Below are 10,181 nucleotides of genomic sequence, written 5' to 3' on the forward strand. Positions count from 1 at the left end.
AAATGCCTTGTGTAATGCATGGGAACATCATCCTTCATGTGTCAAAGCTGAGCAGAAATTGAACACCTCTGAACTAGAAAACTAGTACTCCCGGTACAAAGTTCCCATATCCTCTAGACTTAAATTGATACTTCTTTCTGAACCCAAATCTTCAGATTTATTTCTTTGCTCCCTAATAAAGATATGGGATCACATTGAAAGTGGAGGTAGGGAAGTCACATAGAGAAATGCATCATTCAGCTTCATATAGTTCCATTTTCAACAAGAGCCACCCCCGAAGTTGGTAAGAAAATCCTATGCTCACTTTTCCTTTTCAACTCCCACTTGCCCTATCCAATTTCCCCACATTTTCCTATCATCTTCCTATCTGAACCCTTTAAGTATACTCTGCTCTGTGTTGAAAACTTTCAGCAACCTAGGATCTGCTTGCATCATTACCTAAAAAGCGTTAACTGCCAGTGCTACATAAATTGAGAACAAGCAAAGCAGTACTCTTTTATTTCATTAGCACTAAGTTTGCAGCTTTAGACTCCTAATTAAAAGATTCATAAGTATTCATCTTCATTCAGGCTATTCTACTTTTATTTGCTACATTTGGTTAGAAACATTTAGACACATTAACTGTTCTTCCAGTCAAAACAAATACTTGCTGTGTTTGTGGATCAGTCAACTGATGATTGTCTTTTGTTGAAAGCAAAATATAAAAACATGCTTTTTCCCATTTTCAATTTTCCTTTATTTCTTTACATAAATAATTATATTTTCATGAAAGAAAGTAACTGTTCTAAGAGTGAACTTTTCAATTGCTACTGTGAGCATCTTCCAGTAGCAACAGTGTTTTCAAGTTATGCTGGTAAATATAGTATAGGAAACAATGAACTGGAGAAGTTAGTATCTTTGATAAAGAGAGTGATCAGATGCATGGAGGGGTGACTTGAAGTTTTACCACCTGAAGAGTGGTTGAAGGATCAAAGGATAATTATTCCAGAGAAAAGATTTTATGGGCTGTGAAACAGCTTTTGTTAGAACATAAGAGAGAAATTTGATTTATTCTTTGTTGTTTCAGAAGACACAACTAGAATTGATATATAAAAACTATAAGGAGGGAATTTCAGTTCAAGGAAAGAAGTACTTGCCTAACAATTACATTTGTTCAAAAATAAAGTGATTTGATTTTAGACTACCATAGGATAAATGGGGTCACCTAAATTAGAATCTCCATACGCCTTCTGAATATCATACAGATCTGAAAGAACAAGTAAAACCACCAATAACTCATGTCTACAGCATGACTAAAACAGAATAATACTTCAATTTATAAATAATTAGGGAAATAAACATTAGAGCCACTACTGGAGCCCACATTAAGAGCATTTAAGGTATGGAATACTGATATTTTCCAAAAGCAGTAGAGTCCTACCCTTTGGGCATATATGCTGAGAATAAGTCTGATACCCAGATATTCAGAGTTCCGGTTGTGGGGAATCAGGAGGGAAAGCCTTGAAACTGTCTGCAATCAGAGGTGGGAGTTGTACCCCTTCTCAAAAAGAGTGGAAAAGAATTGGAAAGGGAATAACTTTGAGGGAGAAGGATTTATGTGAGCTTGAGGGTGAGGGGGAAGAAGGAAATAAGTGATAAAAATTAAAGGTTCTAAACAAACATAAAACTGAAATATCAGAAGACTTCATTATCCTCACTTGACACTCAAAGAATGTATACATTAATCAAAGAACCTGAATTTCATCATTAACAACAGAAGAGGGCACTCATGCGCAAAGAAACCTAATACACTACCAAACTCCTTTTCTACACACAGCTGTTAATGCTGGCCTAGAAAAATGTAAGACATTCCTAAAATTAACAGAAGATAGAAGACAATATCTATACTAAAAGTATTGTATAGAAAACAAAACAGTGAAAGTCAAAATATTTCAGATGATGAAAACTATTCCCCCAAAACAAATACAAAACAAAGAAAAATGAAAACAAAACATGCCAATCAAAATTAAATACCTTTAAACGAGTATTTATGTGAAAAAGACTTAAACAATATATTTAAAAGTTAAAATAGAAATGAACATAAAAATAAGAAGATGTAAATGAAAGTTAGCAACACAGGGGGAAAAAATGAAGATAAAGTCATCATACCCTGTATGACGACCAAGGAAGAACAGCACAGATTGGGACTATAATGAGGGCCATAATCAAAAATTAAAACAAATAACATAGTGAAAATGAAATAAAGAAAGAGGTAAGAGGGTCACTAAAAAAAAAAAAAAAATCAAAGAAAACCGGCATTAAAGTACTTGTACAAAGACAATCATAAAAATATACAACATATGAATTACAAAGTATTTTACATATGACATGTAATATTAACAATATTTAAGGACATATCAAAATAAAAGAAAAAGAAATACACAGTTCAGTTCAGTCACTCAGTCATGTCCAACCCTTTGAGACCCCATGAACCGCAACACGCCAGGCCTCCCTGTCCATCACCAACTCCCCCAGTTTCCCCAAACTCATGTCCATTGAGTCAGTGATGCCATCCAACCATCTCATCTTCTGTCATCCTCTACTCCTCCTGCCCTCAATCTTTCCCAGCATCAGGGTCTTTTCAAATGAAGCTCTTTGCATCAGGTGGCCAAAGAATTGGAGTTTCAGCTTCAACATCAGTTCTTCCAATGAACACTCAGGACTGATATCCTTTAGGATGGACTGGTTGGATCTCCTCGCAGTCCAACGGACTCTCAAGAGTCTTCTCCAACACCACAGTTCAAAAGCATCAATTCTTCAGTGCTCAACTTTCTTTATAGTCCAACTCTCACATCCATACATGACCACTGGAAAAACCATAGCCTTGACTAGACGGACCTTTGTTGGCAAAGTAATGTCTCTGCTTTTTAATATGCTGTCTAGGTTGGTCAGAACTATCCTGCCAAGGAGTAAGCGTCTTTTTATTTCATGGCTGCAGTCACCATCTGCAGTGATTTTGGAGCCCCCAAAAATAAAGTCTGACACTGTTTCCACTGTTTCCCCATCTATTTGCCATGACGTGATAGGACCGGATGCCATGATCTTAGTTTTCTGAATGTTGAGCTTTAAGCCAACTGTTTCACTCTCCTCTTTTACTTTCATCAAGAGGCTCTTTAGTTCTTCTTCACTTTCTGCCATAAGGGTGGTGTCATCTGCATAGCTGAGGTTATTGGTATTTCTCCCAGCAATCTTGATTCCAGCTTGTGGTTCATCCAGCCCAGCGTTACTCATGATGGGAAAGACTAGAGATCTCTTCAAGAAAATTAGAGATACCAAGGGAACATCTCATGCAAAGATGGGCACAATAAAGGACAGAAATGGTATGGACCTAACAGAAACAGAAGATATTAAGAAGAGGTGGCAAGAATACACAGAAGAACTATACAAAAAAGATCTTCACAATGCAGATAGTCACAATGGTGTGATCACTCACCTAGAGTCAGACATCCTGGAATGTGAAGTCAAGTGGGCCTTAGGAAGAACCACTATGAACAAAGCTAGTGGAGGTGATGGAATTCCAGTTGAGCTATTTCAAATCCTAAAAGATCATGCTGTGAAAGTGCTACACTCAATATGCCAGCAAATTTGGAAAACTCAGCAGTGGCCACAAGACTGGAAAAGGTCCGTTTTCATTCCAATCCCAAAGAAAGACAATGCCAAAGAATGCTCAAACTACCGCACAATTGTACTCATCTCACATGCTAGTAAAGTAATGCTCAAAATTCACCAAGCCAGGTTGCAGCAATAGGTGAACCGTGAAATTCCAGATGTTCAAGCTGGTTTTAGCAAAGGCAGAGGAACCAGAAATCAAATTGCCAACATCCGCTGGATCATCAAAAAAGCAAGAGAGTTCCAGAAAAACATCTATTTCTGCTTTATTGACTATGCCAAAGCCTTTGACTGTGTGGATCACAATAAACTGTGGAAAATTCTGAAAGAGATGGGAATACCAGACTACCTGACCTGCCTCTGGAGAAACCTGTATGCAGGTCAGGAAGCAACAGTTAGAACATGGAACAACTGGACATGGAACAACAGACTGGTTCCAAATAGGAGAAGGAGTACGTCAAGGCTATATATTGTCACCCTGCTTATTTAACTTATATACAGAGTACATCATGAAAGAAATACACAAAGACATCACAAAAATAGGAAACTAGAGTTTCAAATTTTTAATATCTGCAATAAATGTGATACACTATGCATCAACAAACTGAAAAATAAAAATCATATGATCATCCCAATAGATGCATAAAAAGTTTTTTCAAAAATTCAACATTCATTTTTTATAGAAACTCTCCAAAGAGTGGGAATAAAAGGAATACCCCTCAACATAATAAAGACTGTAGGTGACAAACCCATAACGAACATCAAACCTAAGAGGGAAAAGCTGAAAGCATTCCTTTTAAGATTAGGCACATCACAAGGATGTCCAGTCTTGCCATTTTTATTCAGCATAGTATTGGAAGTCTTAGCCATAGCAATCATACAAAAAAACAAAAAAAGGAATCCTTTTTGAAAAGATGGAATAAAACTGTCATTTGCAGATGACTTGATACAAGATAAAAAAATCCTAAAAATGCTATCAAAAGAAAAACTAGAGCTCATCAATGAATTCAGTAAATTGCAGGTGCAAAATTAACACAGAGAAAATCTGTTGCATTTCTATACGATAACAACAAACTATCAGAAAGAGAAATAATCCCATTCATCATCACATCTAAAACCAGGAATAAACTTACCTAAAGAGTAAATGAGGTATTCAAAAATCTGTAAGATTATAAGACTCTGGTGAAAGAAATCAAAGGTGACACAAATAGTAAGATATACTGTGTTCTTAGATTGGAAGAATAAGTATTGTCAAAATGACTGTACTACCCAAGGTAATATACAAATTCAAGGCAATTCCTATCAAAGTACATTTTGGGATTTTTAAAAATACAATGGCATTTTTCACAAAACTAGAACAAATAATTTTTAAATTTGTATGGAAATACCAATGGCATCACCAACAAGATGGACATGAGTTTGGGAAAGCTCCAGAAGTTGGTTGATGGATAGGGAAGCCTGGCATGCTGCAGTCCATGGGGTCACAAAGAGTTGGACACAACTGAGCGACTGAACTGAACTGATGCAAACATTAAGAACTCAAATAGCCAAAGCAAACTTGAGAAAGAATGGAGCTGGAGGAATCACACTCCTTGTCTTCAGACTACATTATGAAGTTATAGTAATCAAAACAGCATTTGATGCTGGCACAAAAAGACACATAAATCAATGGAATAGAATAGAGAGCCCCAAAATAAACCCATACACCTATGGTCAGTTAATCTGTGATAAATGAGGCAAGAATATACAATGGAGTAAAGACAATCTCTTCAATAAGTGGTGCTGGGAAAATTGGACAGCTATATGTAAAAGAATGGAATAGAACATTCTCTAATGCCTTATAACAAAATAAACCCAACATGGATTAAAGACCTAAATATAAGTAAGACCAGAAACCATAAAGCTTCTAGAAGAAAATATAGGCAGAACACTCTTCGATATACATTATTAAAAACCAGAGACATCACTTGGCCGAAAAAGGTCCGTATAGTTGAAGCGAAGGTTTCTTCATTAGTCACATATAGATATGAGAGTTGGCCCATAAAGAAGGCTGAGTCTTGAAGAATCGATGCTTTTGAATTGTGGTGCTGGAGAAGACTCATGAGAGTCACTTGGACAGCAAGGAAACCAAACCAGTCAATCCTAAAGGAAACCAGTCCTGAATATTCATTGGAAGGGCTGAGGCTGAAGCTGAAGCTCCAATACTTTGGCCACCTGATGCAAAGAGCCGCCTCACTGGAAAAGACCCTGATATTGGGAAAGACTGAAGGCAAAAGGAGAAGAGGGCAACAGTGGATGAGATGATTAGATATCATCACTGACTCAGAGGACATGAATTTGAGCAAGCTCCGGGATATAGTGAGGGACAGGGGAGCCTGGGGTGCTACAGTCCATGGGGTGGCAAAGAATTAGTCACAACTTAGCAACTGAACAGCAACAGCAAAGAAATTATTAATAAATTAGACTACATTTTAAAAAGCTTTGCACATCCAAAATACAATCTGTTAAGTCAGAAGACAAATTGATAAATGGGGAAAAAATACTTCCAACATACATCATAGTCAAGATTAGTCTCCCTGATACACACAGGCCTTTAAATTTTGAAGTGCAAAAAAGAACAACTCAATAAAAAAATGCAAAAGGCATGAACAGAAAGCTCAAAGAAGAAAAAATTCAAAGGGTTCTTGAACATAATAATGTTCATAAAAACAACCTCAAAAAATTAGGCTGAAGTAATAAGTCTATACAAGGTAGCAATTATTACCAGTTACTACCTTCTACTTTATTAATGAATTATTCATCTAGATTTCTTACTTAAAAGTATATTATTTTTAAAAGAAACAGATGCACAGGTACAGAGAACAAATTAGGGTTACCAATGAGGACAGGAAAGGGGGAGGGGCATAATAAGGGTAGGACCTTAAGAGAGGTTTAAGAGATACAAATTATTAGCTGTAAAATAGAAATTTTAGTTAAAATAGAAATTTTGCAAAGGAATGTTTAATTTATTTAAAACTTTTAAGATCCTTATAAGGTAGATATTACTGTTACTTATCTTCATTTTAAATTAGGGAAACTCAGGCTCTTGCCCAAGATCATGAAGTAATACAGTTAAGATTTGAACCTGTACCAAACTGATTTTAGGGTCCTCACACATGATAATTTAGTTATATCACCTCTAACAACTTCTAATACAGTATGTAGAAAAATAAGCAACTAGAAATTTTTAAATACAGGAAATTTAATTTGATGAGACTGGTATCAAGAATAAGATCTCATATGTTATACAAATTTGCTTAGGACTTATTCCAAGGATCAAAGAATGCAAAGGTAAACAAAACTCCACCAAAAAATAGTAAAATGTCATCATACTCTATAGTATAAATGAAATAATGATGAAAATCATGAGGAAAATGAGACTATGTGAGAACGTCTCACAATATATAATAATAGTAAGTTAGTATAGTTCAGATAATGCATGGACATAATGCAAAAAAATGTTTTAACAAATGAACATTGTAATCTAGGAGATCATAGGTGATAACGTGTTTAAAAGACAGTATAAAAACCACTAACAGTTGTTTTAGATAGATTGTAGAAGGTCACAAAAGATTATTATTGCAATAATAAAATACAGGATAAAATGAAAATTATACTTTAAGTCATCAAAGAATAGTATATACAAAGAAATCTGAATAAACTAAATTCCAAAGAGAATCAGGCTATTTTAGTGATCAAAGAGCTACACTGCTTTTATGGAACCAATTGCCTATTTTGGGTATCTTTGGATGAAATAGCAGTCCCATCATAGAAAGCAAGATTTTGCTGAGATGAGAAAAATACCACTGAAGTCTTTACTGACAAAATGAGTAGCACAACATATTGTATTGAATAGATGAAAGAACTCCAGATGTAAAGACAACTCGTTGAACCTACCAAGTCATCCCTGCAGGAATTTTAGCAAGAGACAAAGAAGGCAGAAAAAGGTCTTACATTTTTGTTCAGTGCTTAGGTTTCAAGACTCTGCTGGAATTACATCTAGAGATGAACTGAAACTGACTATACAGGCAACCCAGTCCCTTTCCAGATGGTATCAATGAGATCAGTTCTTTGGTGGTAGCATAACATATTGGGGATTGGCATCAAAGGAAAGACATGATCTGATTTGCAAAAGAGATAAGTTAAATAAAGACGTGATCCAGCTCCAAGTCAACCAAGCCTGACTGATGAAAACAGGAAGGATGAATGAACATGCCTAAAAAACAAAAGACAAAATAAAAAGTATTACCTATATGGAATCTACTAATCTCTTAAGGAAAAATTCCCTGCATATAATTTTTTAAAAATAGGAAATATATAATGAAAAAGGAAAAATGTGGCCCCAAGTCAAGAGAAAATATAGTCAATAGAAAGGCTCCCAAATGACCTAGATGATGAAATTAACTTAAAATAATTTTTAAAATAAGTATTTAAATATGTTAAAGAATGTAGTAGAAAAGATAGAATGAAAGAAAAGATAATTTTAGCAGAAAAAGAGATGCTCTAAAAGAATGAAAATTTTAGAATTAAAAAGTATGACTCAATTTTTAAAAAGTGAATATATATAACAAGAAACAAGGTAGAATAGAAAAAAAAATAAGCTGCATGGTGTGGCAGATAAATAAATAATAAAAAAAAATATCATCAGAGACCTGTGGGACAAAACGTCAAATGATCTAATATAGTTGTAACTGGGAGTTCCAGAAGCTATAAAGAGAAAGAACTGGACAAAGGAAATATTTACATATATTGGCTAAAGATTTTCCAAAACTGATGGCCAGCCAGAGATCCAAGAGGTTCAGTTCTTTAGTTCAAAACTAAGAAATCACACCGAGACAGATCAAACTGTTAAAAATTTAAAAAGAAAAAAAAATTAGGGTTTCCCTGGTGGTCCAGTGATGAAGAATCCACCTGGTCCAAGAAGATTGCACATGCCATGGAGCAACTAAGCCTGTGCCCTACTACTATTGAGCCCAGCTCTAGAGCCTGAGAACCACAACTACTGAGCCCATGGGCTGCAACTACTGAAGTCCTCGCACCTACAGCCTGTGCTCCATAGAGAAGCCACTGCAGTGAGAAGCATGCGCACCACACAAAGAGTAGCCTCCATCCACTGCAACGACAGGAAGCACATGCACTGTAACAAAGGCTCACCACGGTGAAAAAACAAATAAGTCTTCAAAGAAAAAGAGAGGAAGTAGCCAGGGATGTATAACTCGTTCAATTCGGGGAACAAAAATAGCATCGATGGCCGACACTTGTCAAAAACAGTGGAACCAAAGGTAATTAATTATATCTTTAAAGTGCTGAAAGAAAAATGTCAACCCAAGAGTCTATTTCCAAATGTATATTATAATTCCTAGAGCAACCTTGAACATTCTTTGGAAGGACTGATGCTGAAGCTGAAGTTTTCCAATACTTTGGCTACCTGATGAGAAAATGCCAGCTCATTGGAAAAGACCCTGATGCTGGGGAAGATTGAAGACAAAAGGAGAAGAGGGTGGCAGAGGATGAGATGATTAGATAGCATCACTAACTCAACAGACATGAATTTGAGCAAACTCCAGGAGATAGTGGAAGACAGAGGAGCCTGCTGCCCATGGGGTCACAGAGAGTCTGACACAACTTAGCAACTGAACAACAAAAGAGCAACTACTGAAAAATAATATAAAGTGACATAGCTAAAGTGTCAAAATGATTTTCGGCCCAACAGTTTACTACTGGGTTAACTCTTCTGCAGAGAATATAATATAAAAAAGCAGCTACCTGATACAACTAAACAGTCAAGAGAAGCAGGCAAATTTTGGTAGAAAATACACACTTTCTATGAAGTTTGACAGAGTAATTTCCCACTTTTTTTTTTTAACTTGTAGATTGTGGGTAGGTATTGGTATATATACATTGTAGCATGGGGAACTGGTAGAATAATCACAGCCTCTGGGGCATGAGGAATAAGCCAACCAACGCAGGCCAACTGTAGTCATTAGAGAGACAAGGGGAAGTCTTAGAAAAGAAAAATCTAGGAAGGGAATCCCCAAATTCTCTGTCTATATCTTTGTCTGAACCTTGTGTTCAAAACTGCTTATGCTGCTCACTTAAACAAAGACATGAACTGAAGTGAAGCTATTGCCCAAACCAGATAGAGTCTGCAATTTATATCTAAACATGTTAACTGTTCAGATGAAAACAACATGAACTATTGGAGAAAAATAACAGAATCCAGAGTCTCCACAACTGAGTATATATATTTTTCAGGATACAATAAAAAATTCTGCAATATAACAAAGAAAAATGAGAATGACACTCTTTTCCTTAGTAAAAAAAAAATTAACTGAAATCCATTCTTCCAGATTATGGAATTAACAGACAAGAATTTTAAAGTAGCCATCACAATCGTTCTCAGTGATGTAAAGGAATGTATGCTCTCAATGAAAAAAATCTGAGAAGAAAAATAAGCTTTTAAAAAAAGGAAATTGTAGAACATGACATCTAAT

Source organism: Cervus elaphus, chromosome 25 (assembly GCF_910594005.1).
Source record: "Cervus elaphus chromosome 25, mCerEla1.1, whole genome shotgun sequence".
NCBI classification, from domain to species: Eukaryota; Metazoa; Chordata; class Mammalia; order Artiodactyla; family Cervidae; genus Cervus; species Cervus elaphus.